Source organism: Anas platyrhynchos, chromosome 7, assembly GCF_047663525.1.
Source record: "Anas platyrhynchos isolate ZD024472 breed Pekin duck chromosome 7, IASCAAS_PekinDuck_T2T, whole genome shotgun sequence".
NCBI lineage: Eukaryota > Metazoa > Chordata > Aves > Anseriformes > Anatidae > Anas > Anas platyrhynchos.
Window position 1 is genome coordinate 15,260,136 of NC_092593.1, and position 14,614 is coordinate 15,274,749.

General features: G+C 50.2%; 1 protein-coding gene across 4 annotated transcripts in view; it reads right to left on the bottom strand.

The window, feature by feature from the left end:
• The window catches only part of SEMA5B (semaphorin 5B), a 261,873-nt gene extending 258,186 nt beyond the window's left edge, over nt 1-3,687 (bottom strand). Inside the window, exon 1 of one of the 4 annotated variants that reach the window (XM_038181972.2) lies at nt 3,344-3,687. The gene's annotated coding sequence lies outside the window, so the exon portion shown is untranslated. The remainder of the gene's footprint in view (nt 1-3,343) is intronic. The other 3 variants (XM_038181977.2, XM_038181974.2, XM_038181973.2) reach the window with 3 other exon arrangements.
• Between the last annotated feature and the right edge of the window lie 10,927 nt (nt 3,688-14,614).

Genomic DNA, 14,614 nt, shown 5'->3' on the forward strand with positions numbered 1-14,614 from the left:
GGCCAGGCTGTTCCCGAGACCCAGCCCGACTTCCCCACGAGAGACCCTCTGCAACACCGCTCAGTAAAAAATTAACTAGGGGGTGGTGATCCGATGGTTCCAGGCGTGCGGATAAATACAAGGTGAAAAGGCCCTGGACGCCTTCTAAGAGCAGTATTTTGTATGCCGGATCGATAGATTTCTCTCGGCTGGAAGCAAATGAGTTCTCAAACAAAGTTAAATTTAGAAGAGAAAGTGTTCATTTTTCTCACTAAGGAAAGCAGCGATGGCAATTCCTCAAAGGGCATTTATAGGACTGGCACTCCAAGCCTGGGGCCTCACCACCCCTGCCTAAAATCAGCGGTGTAAGCATGGGTTAGGGTTACTGCTGCTCACTTAACATGAACCCAAGTGGCTCTGAAATCAGGCGGTGTTCTCCCACATCACCGAGCCTTCCCTGGCCAGGCTGGCACACGGAAGCGATGCAGCCCTGAAATAAAGCACTGGCTTTGATCCTGCCTCGTTTGCGCCCTCAATTAGCTTCGCTGCCTCCTGTGTAAGGAACCACCTGAGTGAGGGTTTCCAGACAGCAGCCCCAGCGCCCGGGTCCCAGCACAAACAGCTCGCATCGGTCCTGGAGGCAGAGAGGCAGCTGCAGAGCGCGTTGCTTTGTGGCATTGTTTGATACTGCCCCCTTTTGCCAAACAGCAAGGCAACAGCCTCGGCTGCACAGAAACTTTTCAGGCAGTGTGGTTGTTTCCAGCCAAACACACTCCTGCAGATGGTCGCGTTTAACCCTAGCGCGACTGCTCAGGCGATCGCCAAGCCTGGCTGCGGGAGCTCCGCGTTGCTCCAGCCCCGTTGAGCATCCATCGCACAGCCACTGCTCTCCGGGGACGTGTCCCCTGCCAAGGGCTGAGCGTGTCCCAGCCTGAGTCCTGCAGGACTTTTCCGACCGACTCCAGGGTGAGTTACAGAGAAGCACAGACCGTAAAGCCCAGGTGTACGTTCCTCTAAGCCAGCTTTCTGTTTGGGGAATAAACAGCGATCCTAACACTCTACCAAAGCCATTTTGCTTGGGCACTTGCTTCGTCTTGCTGCACACAACCCGAAGCCCACGGCACCACCTGCATGGGGTCCCTCTCGGGCTGTGCAGGCTCCTCGTGGACCCGTCCCCACGCCACCTCCTGCAGCCTGTGGGATCCGAGGGGGCCACCCCGACACAGCTGCTTCCCCACACAGCCCCTCACCCCCTGCATCCTCCTGCTCCAGCCCTTTGTCTCCCGGGGCTGTTCTTTTTCACCGGCCGGAGTTTGCTCCTTTTTCTCCTCGCCGGCTGCCCCAGCTCGGTGCGGGGAGGGAGGGAGGTCAGGGAGGGCAGCCACTGCCAACGCCAGCGGTCCCACGGGCTGGGGGCTGAACAAAGCCAACATCTATGTGCTGAGCCCCCCTGACTCCAGGATTAACGTGTCGCTGGCGGGGTGGACAAAAACTTAATCTCTTCGAGGAAAGGAGGCAAGATACAGGGAGAGGGGAAAAGAAAAAATAAAGGGAGAGAAATTGCCTCCACGGCACTGAAAACGCAAAGATCCCCTACTGCAGCCTGCCTCGTGCACAGCCAGCTTAGCCCAGTCTGAACAGAAAAAGTTTGAGCCCGAAAGGGAGAGAAAAATGAAGGAAAAAGATATGGACGGTTCGAGTGGCTGTTTGAAAAGAAAACCTCTGTTAAAAAATCCCGAGTAATCTGCTTAAACACCAGCAGGTTTTTTCTTTTCCCCATTGCCTTCTTCTCTGCAGTTTATGACCAGTTTTCTCCCTTGGGTGCTTACAACTCACACATATAATCAAGAGCACTTTGCTGTGTGAGTAGCTTGTTCCAGCTCCTCGCACTCCTCCTCCTTGCCTTCGCTCACCCCGGATCTCCACTGATCTCCAGCAGCAGTGGGAATCAAAGCCCATTATAACTTTTAGCCTAGTTGGGCTCTATTTTATTCGCAGTGCAGGCAGCTTGGGGTCTCAGCCTACCGCCGAACCCATCCGGAGGCAAAGCGAGCTAACCTCTTGCCGCTCAGACTATAATTTAGGAGCAGTATTTTCTGTAATGAGAGGGCACATTTGCACAACAAAAAATGAAACTTTACTATGATCCCAAACCGATATACCCAGACATAAATAGTTCAAGAAGAAGGAAAAGAAGGAAGAGAAGAAGAAAAAAAAAAAAAAAAAAAAAAAAAAAAAAAAAAAAAACAGGACTTGGCATCTACCATGTTTGGAGACCTTGTTTTAGGACAGGAAATTATCTAAAAGAGTCTAACCTGAGCCAGCTGAGGACAGCGAGCCTTCAGGACACAGATACTCCCCTGCACTCCGCCTAACGCCCGTGAGCAGCCAGGTTGAGCACCGACTTGGCAAGCACACCTTTTGTTTGTTTCCTCCGAGGCGTAGCAGCAAGCACGCTCCTGGGCAGCACCGCGGAGCAGATGGCAGTGTTGGAAAATACACATCTCCAACTTTTGGTGTGGGTGTCGGAGCTGGATCCGCAAGGGTTGTTCCTGGGAATCCCCCTTCTCCCCCCCCCCCCCCCCGCCCCACAAGTTTCTAACAATACGCGGAGCGAAGGAGCTGCACAAGGCTCTCTGCTTCCCTCTCCCTCTCCCCTTCGCTTTTGATCTCCATCAGGACGTGAGCTGAAATTTAATGGGCCACCCCTACCACAAAGACAAATTACCATCTGAAAAAAAAAATAATAATTTAATATCCCTCCATCCAAGCCATCCGGCTCCCCACCACCGCACCCCTTCCCTCCCTCGCAGCCCCGCTCAGCGGGTTTCGGGAGAGCCGGGAAGGTGCTGGAGAGGGGGACAGAAAGAGGAACGAAGCCACCTCCGGGGCCACCTCCTAGCTCCGGGACTACCAGACCAGCCCAGCCCAGCGTGGGGCCAGGAGCGCACCCTTACACCCCGCAGGGGGTCCCTGGACCCCGTAGGGTGTCTCAATGCCCTGCAGGGTGTGCATTCACCCGTGGGGTGTCCCCACACCCTGGAGGGTGTCCCCACGCTCTGCAGAGTGTCCCTAAACCCCGTAGGGTGTCCCCACGCTCTGCAGTGTCCCCACACCCTGCGGAGTATCCCCGTGCCCCACAGAGTGTCCCCATGCCCCGCAGAGTGTCCCTACACCCCGCTGGGTGTCCCCGCGCTCCGCAGGGTGTCCTTACACCCCACAGCGTCCCCCAAGCCCCGTAGGGTGTCCCCACACCTCGGAGGGTGCCCCGACGCCCCGCAGGGTGCCCCCCGGCCCCTCTCCCCCTCCGCAGCACGAAGTTTGCTCTCCCACCTCCCTCCCCCGGCCCCGGCGCGGTGCTTACGGGGTGTCGGCGGGGCTCCGGCTGCGGGGCTCAGCGGCACATCGCGCTCCGGCTGCCGCTGGAGGCCGGCGGGGAGCGGCTGCTGGCCCCACGGCTGGCCCCACGGCTCGCCCCACGGCTCAGCCCCACGGCCCCGGGCTCAGGGAGCTCCGGCCCGGGCCATGCGAGGCGAGGAGGAGGCGGCGGCGATGCGGGGAGCCGCGAAGTCGGGCCCCGGGTCCTGCCCCGCGCTCCGCCGGCTCTTCCCGGCGGCTGCGAGCAGCGCGGCTCCAACTCTTGCCATCGGAGAGCGGGGGGAGGAGGAGGAGGAGGAGGAGGCGGAGGAGGAGGAGGAGGAGGTAGGGGAGGAGGAGGAGGGAGCTAGGGGCTGGCGGCTCCGGCTCTCCCCGGTGGCAGCCGAGGGGCTCCCAGCGCAGGGGGCGCGGAGCGAGGGGGAAGGAGAGGGGAAGGGGCGAGGGCAGGCACGGGGAGGGCTGCAGCGGGAGAAGGGCGGACGGTGGGAGGGGGCCCCAAATATTTTTTTTGGGGGGGGGGTCAAAGTTTGGGCTCCGGTCCCCCGTGCCTCTGGAGGCCGGGGGGAATTGCCGGCGGAGGGCCTGGGCTCTTTATTTCGCTGCCGGAGCCTCCGACAGGGCGGCCTGCGCGATGGCGCTGCGTGGGGGTGCGTGCATAATGAGCTGGGGGTTATTTCATTTTATTTCATCTTACTTTTTTATTATTGTTTTTTCTTCCCCACGCGGAGCCGGCCACTGATGCTCTGTAAAACCAGCGGCACCGTGCCGGGGGTCCGGCTGGGGTGGCAGGGGGCTCCCCCAGGTCAAAGTCACGGCACAGAGGCGCTCGTTACCCCAGACGTGATTATTTGCCCCGTCTTAATTTCTCAGTTCTGTAGTCGGGTAACTAGCACTGCTTCCCCTCATGCTGGAGCACGTTTTTGGATACAGTTTGCCCGAAATGGACAATTCGTAATTTATGTTTTCCATCTGATTTCCACGTTAAAACACGCACCGCAAAGTTGAGGGCAGGGAGCGGGTGCAGGCTGAACACAGCGTGGCTCTGGGTGCTGCCCAGACCTCGGGTACAAGGATGTGCCTCGACCCGGGCAGAGCCTGAAGGGTGCTGAGCAAGCAGCCCCGGGCACGGCAGCATCTCCTCTGCCCTCTGTTTTCACCCCCATCTCTTCTGAAGTTCTACAGAAAAACCCGCACTGATTTGTTGGTACAGCATCTTCTCGGGGTATTCATATTAATTTCGACGTGAATAGTAAATAACTGTTGAGCTCATCTGTTTCCCTAATAAGCAGGATGATATCTTTCAATTTAGTAAATTAAATAATGACGTACAGTGTTGGGAGCAGGATGCGGTGCAGGTCGGTACTGCTGTGGCAGGGCTGTGCTGGATTTTCCCTTTTCTTTTTTTTCCTCCCCAGTCCTGCTGCAGAGCGGGTGCTTTGCTCACCCAGGCCTCGGGGGCAGGACCCCAAAAAGACCCCCAAAGCTCTGCCTTTCTTCCTCCTGAGACCTGCAAATTAGGCACTGAGCAGCGAGCAGTGAGTAGCATGAAACGAGGTAAAGGAAGGGGGTGCCCACCCTCTGTCAGCATTTAAAGATCTCTGGAGAGCGCTTTCCTATTAAAGATTGTTTGCCCAAAAATCCCCCATCGTTTCCCTGCTCCTGTTTTGCTGTTTTGCCCTGCAGAGCTGGCAGTCCTGCTGGCCATGTGCATTGCTCAGAGACCCCCGAGTGAAGGTACCAGCAAAGTCCTGGGCTGTTTTTTGGCCTCTGGGGTCTGGCTGCTGTAATTGGGACACACGGCAGGACCTCTCCAAACCTCTGCCCCACCCGGGAAACCACTGACTCCTTTCAGTAGCAGCCATCAGATGCAAAATAGTACAATCCTGCTTCTTCAAAAAAAAGAAGTGCTAAGTTAAAATCGGGGCGCTGTGCTCCCAGTGAGCTGTACCCACCAACTTTTCCCACCTCCAAACCCTAAAGCTGGGCAGGGCGGGCCGGGCCGGGCCGGCTCTCACCGCTAGGTGCTGCTGGTGCCTCCCGATGCGCCTGCAGCCGCGACTGCCGCCCGGCCCGGAGCCCCCTGCCCAGGGCTAGCGGGGAAAAAAAGGGGGCTCCGGGGCAGTGGGGGGCACCTCGCTGCCTGCAGGGTGCTGGGAGGGCTGGGTGAAATGGGGCACAGCCCCCAGGCGCAGCTGGGCCAGGGTATGGGGCTGTGGGGTGGGTAGCAGAAGCTCGCTGCTGAGCCCGGGTGTAAAATAGGGATTTGGGGGGGATGAGGACAGCGGAGCTGGGCTTGTGGTGGGTCAGGTCACCCCGAGACAGCCCCCGAATTGCAGCCGGTGTTGCATTTGCCTGCCGAAGCAGGGCAGGCTGCGTTGATCTGCAGGAAATCAATTTGGCGTGGCTGGGCGGGCTGCACGGCGCTGCTCGACTCCGCTCAACTGGGCACCCAGCTAGACCTCGCTGGGTGTAGGGCAGATGGGGAGGAAAATCTCCATTCTGGCCTCATCATCCAGAGACTGGGCGGCAGCGCTTGTCCCCGCTTGATCCCTAGACCGTGGCTCCGCAGCGGCAGTGGTGTTAGAAAAGCGATTTTGCTGTAGGTGGCCAGAGCATTTCACACGGCGTGAGGGAAGGGGCGCACATCAGTGACAAGACTTTAAAACGATGCTCAAATGTAGAGCACACACTCTCGGGTGGTCACTTCAGCACCTGCCTATGGGTTTTTACCTCCCTGGTGCACTGCAAGGGGGGAAGAAGGGCTGCCACGAAGGAAACGCTCGCACCAGAGGCAGCGAAATGTTCTCTGCAACTTTGTGCTGATGCAGGCGGCTGCTCGCAGCTCCTAGACGGCGCGGTGTGTTCTCAAAAGGGAAAAAACGCCCTTCGAAGTACAATATCAGCAAATGCTCAAACGAAATGGCATGCAGCACTGGTGATAGTAAGCATTATCCTGAATATTTAGATCTAGATCTGAAGCCAAGTGGCCATTAGCCATTAAATATTTAGGTACAGGGCTTTTCTTTTTCTTGAATTTAAAATAGGTTGCTAAATAGTCACAGTTGTGGTTTCCAGGCTTTGGCTGGTGGCGACAGTAACGTTTTAATTTATACTAAAGAAAAGGCAAAGTTAAATCCATGACACAAAGTGAGAGTCAGATGACCTGAAAGCAGGAGAATACAAATGAGCTCCCTGGAGAGAAAGGGCTGTGATGGAACAAATAGAATAATACAGAGGGATGACTTGACACTATCACCGCAGCGACTGTATTTCACTTCTTTGGAAAGAAATGAAATGAGCTTAAATTGGGACAACTGCTTTATTTCAGAGAACTCTATCTGAAGCCCCTGCTGCCTACAAATAAGTGATACACAATTGTTTTCCGCCCTGAAGACAGGTACTGTTAATTGCCAATTTTCATATGTCGCGTGACACGGCGAAGTCAGCAAATGTCCTCGCAGTCAGCAGAGGCAGGCCTGAGTATTCCCACCGAGGCTCACAAGGGGAGGGAGGTCCCTGTTTGCAGAAAAAGACTCATCAGACGTCCAGGCCGAGTTAACTACATGGCACAGCAGAAGGAGGGAATGTTACCCCGAGACACTTGTCACTGCCCGCTGAGCATCCACATGTGTACGGCGCCTAGCAGTCATCTATTTTTGGCAAGTAAAAGGAACAGTGAAAAATTAGTCTTGAACAACACCATTAAGAGGTTTGATGCCACATCAGAAACTGCTTTTTTCCCTCCTCTAACTCAAGCTCTGAGGCCACAGGCTGTGTTTATTAGAAATTACTTCTGCCTTGAGACTGGAAGTTGGAAACCTACCACAGAAGACCCTATTGTGTTCTAAGATATTTATTACCTGAAGGACTGAAAACTTCCTCGGTAAACATATGTGGGATTATTTTTTCTTGGGGGACATCGGGACCTTTACAATTAGACTTAAGCTTTAATTTAAAGAGATGTTTTCTGGCACATAAGACATCTCACTGAACACTCTGTACAAGGTCTGGATTTGAATAGAAAGTGAATTCAGGACCGTTCCCAGCTTATCCACTGCCTTCATACTCAACATCAGGTAATTCAGCTTAAACAGGAGCTCAGCACTTGCAATTTGCCTTTACAGCCTTTGCAGTATCTTGCCCTATTCTGTTTTAAAGGTTTACAGGGTCTGCTTACACAACAAACTGCTGTACCCAACGTGTGATGTGCTCTATTGACAAATCTGGATCTAAATATGAGCAGGTTTTGAAGGTTTTTTCCTTCCTCCACCTGTTTATGTGATGAGCAGTGTCTTGATAATGAAACTCTCGGTGTCGAGTTTGGAAAATGCAGTTCTCGGTGTGCTGGCAACGTGAGCGTACTGGAGAAACTGCATATCCATTCAGCAGATTTTAATTCCCCCGTAGTATTCTGAACTCCTGACCTAGAAAGCCACTCCGAGGACTTGAGAAGTTCAGAGCGCTCAGTTAATGCAGTGTCCTTCCATACCTGCATGCTTTAATGAACTTAACTAAAATCCATACTGTACGTACGCCGTCTGTGATATTCAGTTGCTTGTAATCAAAACCAATTGACTTTCAAATCTCACCCACTTTGGCTGCAGGGCTGCTTAAACTGAAAGGTCAGGAGCAAAAAACCGTATTTTTTAAAAAATATGAAACATTTTTCTAGTCTTCTTATTCGGCGTATGAACTGTTTTTAAAAGTGTAATTTTATCTTTAGGCAGAGGCCAATTAGTTTAAAGTTCAAGCCTCCATTTTGTAGCTTTTCAGACAGATATTTAAAATAAGGACCTAGAATAGAAACTGTATTCTATCTTCACCTATAATGGTTGTGACAAAGCCTTTCCTCTCTTAAGAAATGGGCCCAGTGGGACTGACGCAGGCAGATACATAGGCTTTGGGAGAGTGTGGTTTCCAACTTCACAGCTTCAGACATTTCTCAACAAGAAATGTAACCCTAAACCCAACAGCTCTGCCTGCTGCTCTAGCAGAACAGTTCATCTCTGCATGTTGTAGTCCTGGTCCCTCTTGAATTGAGAGGCCTTTTCTGGCTTCTGACCCTTTCTGGCGTGGCAATGAAGGCCAGACAGTAGGGAAACATCCTTGTGAAGTACGAAGGGACAGAGGTCTCCCCCAGAGAGCCCTCTCTGCCCACTTCATTGAAGCACAGTGGCCTCTTCTCTCCCCCACAAGGAGCCAGGTGGTGGAAGCAGTCCTGTGGTGAATGGGAATCCTGGCCCTGCGCTAAGCTGTCCTAAAAGGAGCTAGGAATACGTGGCATATGCATATTCCCTGTTAGCTTGGCATTGGTAAACCTAAACACCAGGAAGAGGTTGGGTTGGGTGTCACTTCTGTGTGCGGCTTGTTTCAGGTTTAACAAGTTGGAAGAGACAGCCACCTTTTTGCTGGCAGTACCTCAGCAGAGATTGCGGGATACCACAAGCGTCACATTACCAGAAAGCCACGAACGCCGTCGCATTTGACTGTGCACCGTGCTGCTTCCTAGCTGGGAGTGTCTGCTTCCCCTCACAGGCACAGCCAGGGATGTCAATAAAGAAAAATGATTGCAGCAGAGTGGGCTAGCGCGCAGAGAGAGAGGCTTTCTGCTTTGTGTTTTCAGCAATTAAAACCCCTACACCTTCTGCACAACATCATGTCCTTCCTTCAGCTTGGCCATCGCAACGTGTAGCAGTGGCATCTCGAACAGAAGGCACGAGAGCAAAGCAAACAGGGCTGCAGAGTGGATCCTGCAGGCACGCAGCTGCAGCAGCGCAGACCAGGGTGGTTGGAGCGGGCAGGGTCAGGTACTGAGCTTTAGCAGTGTGCTGTTGTAATCCTTCTTCTCAGATAACTCCAACCACTTTTCCCATATAGCTAATTATATATTACTGATTATCCATTTTATGTTTCTTTCCCATGCAAGGTCTCCCATCAGAAATGGCTTCACTAGATAAAAACTTATGTATAATCAAAATACAATGACTACATGTTTTTCCAATTAGCAGAACATGTACTGCAAAGTACACTGTATATTCAGCCTAGTCTGGTGGCCAGAAGTATTCCATGAATTCTTGTCAACAGCTATTAAGAACCCGACTCCTGCCAGATAAGCTGAACAATCTCTCTTGCTGACTAAGGCAATATGTTACCTACCGCTGAGCCATATGGCCCGGGGTGCTGGGACACAGTGCGCCCTCCAGTGACACCTACGCCGGAGGAGCGGCTGCCACACTGGAGGGCAGGGTTTGCATTCAGAAGGACCTCAACCAGCCAGAGGAATAGGTTAGATGGAACCATGTGAAGGTCAACAACGGCACATGCAAAGTCCAAAGCACCCCAGGCTGTGAGCGACCCCAGGTGGAGTTCAGGGCCTGCAGAAACAGAGCTACTGACCGGCTGGAAAGACCCCAGGGAAGGCAGATATGGGACTGGAGCACCTGATGTACATGGAGGGGCTGGGCCACGGGGTTTGGTTAGCCTGGAGAAGAAAAGGCCAGCAGGGTATGTCATTATTCTTCCACTACCATGATCCTATGGAGAACACAGAGCCAGACTTTTCTCAGAGACGCGCTGCAAAAGGACAAGAGGCAACAGCCACAGGCTGCAACGAGGGAAATGCTGCTTGGAAAGATGGAAAAAAAAATCATTGCAGCAGGACGGGTGCATCACTGAGGCAGGGGCTTAAAGGGGCTGTTCAGTCTCCAGCCCCAATGGTTTTGAAAACTCGACAAGACTTTGAGCAGCCTGATCTGATTCTGAAACTTGCCCTGCTCTGAGCAGGAGTTTGGACTACAGCCCTCTAGATGTTCCTTCCAACTCATTTTTTTTTTCTGAGTCTACAGTGTAAGACCCAAACACCAAGCATTGCAACCTGTCTGACAGTCATACAGTTGCTTAAAGCTCTGTCAAGGGGCCAAAAGAATTTGCTCATTAGAACAGTGGCCTACCTAAATCTCAGCTGTGCTTTCAGTTAGTAGGTAACTGGGTTAAGTGTGATCAATTATTTGATTGCCTATATCTTACACTCAGATTGTGATAACAGACTGGCATACGAGGTTTGATTCTCCTCTCCCTTTCCTCAAAAATACAAGATCCAACAGTGGTAGAGAAGGGGAAAAAAAATGCAGAAAACCTGGTTTTCCAGGAACAATGAATGGAACTGCCACGTTTCATGTAAATAGTATCACTGATCTATGATACTGTCATTTCTACAGTCAGCAGGCCAAATCTCACCAGTAATTCCTTCCTCGTCAAAACACATAGGGTTACTCATACAAGTAAGGGTTTGCAGGCATGCAAATTAGTTTGTAGTAAGGTGGTTAAAGTTCTAAATCATGTATTAAATTACTTTTATTGTACAAGTTTAACTTCATTTTCCAAGCTAGTCTCATGCAACAGAGCTGCAGTAATGTAGGTATTCCAGCTGAAAGAGTGATTAGCTGCCGGTACCTTCTAAAATGAGATTTGTAAGCCAGATCATTGGAAAGATCAGTGGTTTGTGTCCTGGGTGTCATGAGAGCAGAGAGGTGGAATATTGGCAGAAGATTAGGTTTATTTTTGTATATGTGCTTGAAATATTTAGACAGACTAGGATAGAAATCAACTTGTAAGGTTATAAACCATGATCCAGCAAGGCAAAAAAGTCACAAGCGAGCCCATCTCAGGTGTTCAAGGAACATAAATATCAATTTATCATTGAACAGTGGCCCAAAGTCCCATTAAAGTTCAAGGGACAGCAATGATTTTCAAGCACTTGCTTAAAGTTAGGCGTATGCTTAAATGCACTGATGACCGGGGGCATTTTTACATGAATATCCCCACACAATCGGTAGCATTATAAGTTATGACATTATACCCACCAGATTTGTTAATATTGCAGGCATTGCTGCATCTCCTTGTTTCTGTATAGGAGAATACTGCAGACAGGTTTGATTTTGCCACAGGAAAAAAAAAAAAAAAAAAAAAAAGCAAAAAAAAAGCATTCCAATATGAATCATCTGCCTGGGCCTGATTAAATAGAGAAGTTAGACACCAGTTTCTCTAGGGTCAGTTTGGGCTATAAACATTTATTCTCATGAAAAATGTATTTAGGCCTTTAAAAGGCTTGGCCTGAAGTGTAACAACCCCTGAACAATCTGATTGAGACCAATATATAAGCAGCCAGACTAAGATGCGAGTGCCTTTCCCTCCCTCAGGAGCTTTATCCTTTACTGTTTGTGGGTTTACCTGTTAATGCTCATCATGGTTATAAGCTCTGACTCGAGAGCTCTCATTAATCACTGCCAAAAAACACTGCATCAGGTAAGCAAACATATCAGCTGCTGAGCTGAAGCAGCAGTACTCACTTCAAACTGTCATTTGCTCCTGACATAACAAGGGAAAAAATTGTGCAACCTAAGTACCAATAATTTTTCACTGCATGATTCAAAACAAGCTTTGGAGATTGGTGCCACATTCTACAAATGATGACACCGAGGGCTCGTGAAGTTACAGTGATCAGCACTGAAGCACACATCCTCTACCTGACTACACGTCTTGCGTTATCCCCACTTAGAGTTACTCAGAGGTGTTCGGCTGATGAGCCTGGATAATGATGTTGGATTTGGACTCAGGTCTTGATATTGGGGGAGAGCTTGAAAGCTGGGTCTGAATAATCACATCCTTTGTCAGAGCCAGCTGTGAAGTACAGGAGAAGGTCATCATTTTACAAAAAAATTGGGTTCACTTTAATCCAGATTTTCACCCATAATCTGGCCCTAATTCTTCCTCTGATTAGCAATAACCAGGCAAGACTTTGCATAGGCTTTCAGGCAATTAGCAGTTCAGTTCCCAGGCTGCCAATTTTGCTGACTCTGAGAACACAGCAGTTCTCAAACTATAATCTACCAAACCGCCGCTGTCACGGTGGTAAAGCATCTGTCAGTCTCAGAGATGTGATGTCTTGCTGCGGTTTGGAGCTCAGGTCAAGATTCATTGAAGATTTCCAAGTGTTTATTTATTTATTTATTTATTTTCTTAACCAGCTAGGCCCTGCAATAAAAGCATACTTCATCGATGTCTTTCTGTGTCAGGTATATCTCTGCTGTAAATCCAGCTGGGAGCAAATTTGCAGCCAATGATCAAAACAAAAAGGCAACAAAAAAAATGGGAGGAGAGAACCAACATGCAGAGTGACCTAGAGAGAAAATTACGTGTCTGCGTGCAAGAGAAAAAGTGTGTGTAATAACAAGTCTAAAATCGCAACATTCTGGTTAGAGAATGCTGAGAGATGGGCTGCCTCAAAGCAGATGAAGGAAGCTTGGTTTCCTGTTTGCTTCCTAGAGTCAGTCCTATTTTGCTCAACTATTTTTCTGGCAGCTGCAATGCATGTTGGAAAAACAGTGAGAAAAGAATTGGGACACTGCAAGGAAAAACAGAATATAGGAAAGATAAGAGGCACCAACTGTGTCAGGGCAATGTTTGAGAATCACTGAGTCCAGACATCACTGGATGCACTTGCCATGTGGTTTCAGCCGGAGATAGTATTATTCACAAGCAATGCTCAGTCCATTCAATAGTGGATCTTGCAGCAGCTGCTACTTTGCAGCCCAGAAATGGCTGAAATTCAGTGGTAGGCAAACGGATGCCAATAGTTCCTAAGTGTTTAGGCAGTTCACTGGGTGGAAAGGAGTTACGAGTTTATAAAGAAACATGTTTATAACTTACTATCTTTTACACAGATGTGTGCTTTATGGGGAAAAGCATGACACAATTAATGCAACCTTCTCTTTAAGGCTCACACAGGAATTCCTTTAGATCACAAGTTGTAGTCTGAGTACTTTGGGGACCCACATTCTACTGTTTAAACCGGGAATGGCACGAGGCCAGCTGGTACAAATGGCAGCTCTCTTTCCATGTTCACATGCTGTAACACTTGCATGGATTTTGTCTAAACTCATACGTGAGTTGTCATGGGATTCCACTCCCTGCTTGTTGTTTGCTGTGCTGATACACCGACGCTTCCAGAGGCAATTTTTCACATCATGTCCTAACAGTGGACTGGGTTCATAGGTACAAGCGACTACTTAAATGGTGGAGGATTCCTGTCTTCTATGTATGCAAGGTTAAAAAGGGAAGGCATTGGAAAGAGAACAAAAGGCCATGCAAAGGCAAAAGAATGTGAAACCTTAATTAATTTGTGGAAGTAATAACATTTTCCTCGGTTACTCCTATTTTCTGAAGGATAGAACCTCACTGACTGAAAGATGCTCAGGTCAGCTATGCTCTCACTTGTCAGCAGCTGAGTTGCTGCAGCTCTTGTAAAATCTAAAATCTTGTGAGCTTCACACACTTGTTTTTCAAGGCTACTCTCACTCAGCCTACAGTATAGGAATTGTCATGTGTTATAAAACTGGCAATCTATTCAGATCAGTATCCTCTCTAACGGCAGCTTAAGAGGGCAGTGCAATAATCTGATATGTATACTTGTTTAATCTACTTTAAATCTCAAATTATTCTCTTGAAAGACTCAATTCTTCCCTGGAGCATACACTTACAGAGTATCTTTGATATCTGTTGTGAATTGTGCCAGCTGTGGACAGCCTGGCTATAGCATAACTGACCAAACCTTCTGGAGTCTCTTTAAGTTCTTGGCCTCAGTGGCTTCCTGTGACAATATGTTGCACAGCTGAAGCACACGCTCAGTAAAAATGCTTATTTTTATCAGACACTGCCTCTTTTGGAATGTCCTGATATTTCATTTCCTCTCTTTTCCAGTTACTGCAGGAGCACAGAGCCCGCTGCCAGGGCTCTGAGTGCACTCATAAGCCTGAATGGCTCTGACCAGCCCTTGGGGCCACAACCCAGGACCCCAGTCCAGGACCCCGGGACCCTCAGTCCTTGCTGCAGCAGTGCTGGTCTCCAGCTGCCCACAGCCTCACCCATGGGTCCCACTAAGCTGTGTCCCTGTCCCCAGGGTGCCACCCGCTGCCCAGGGCTGGGGTTTTCCCCATGGGACGGCCATGTTCTGCTCCCTCAGGCAGCCCCTGGTCCCCAGAGAGCCACCAGCTCTTGTGGCACGCATTCCTTGTGAAACAACACCACACAGTTGGCTTTTTCTTCCCCAAATATTCTTCTAAAATTGACACAGAAACCTACTGCAAACAATCTTCCCTCCCTCCCCCCTGCCAGCTGGGAGCCCCCTCAGCACTGATTGTGGCCCTCGGCTTGAGGTTTCTGGTTGCAGCTCTGACAAGCAGGCATGATCCCCTCAGGA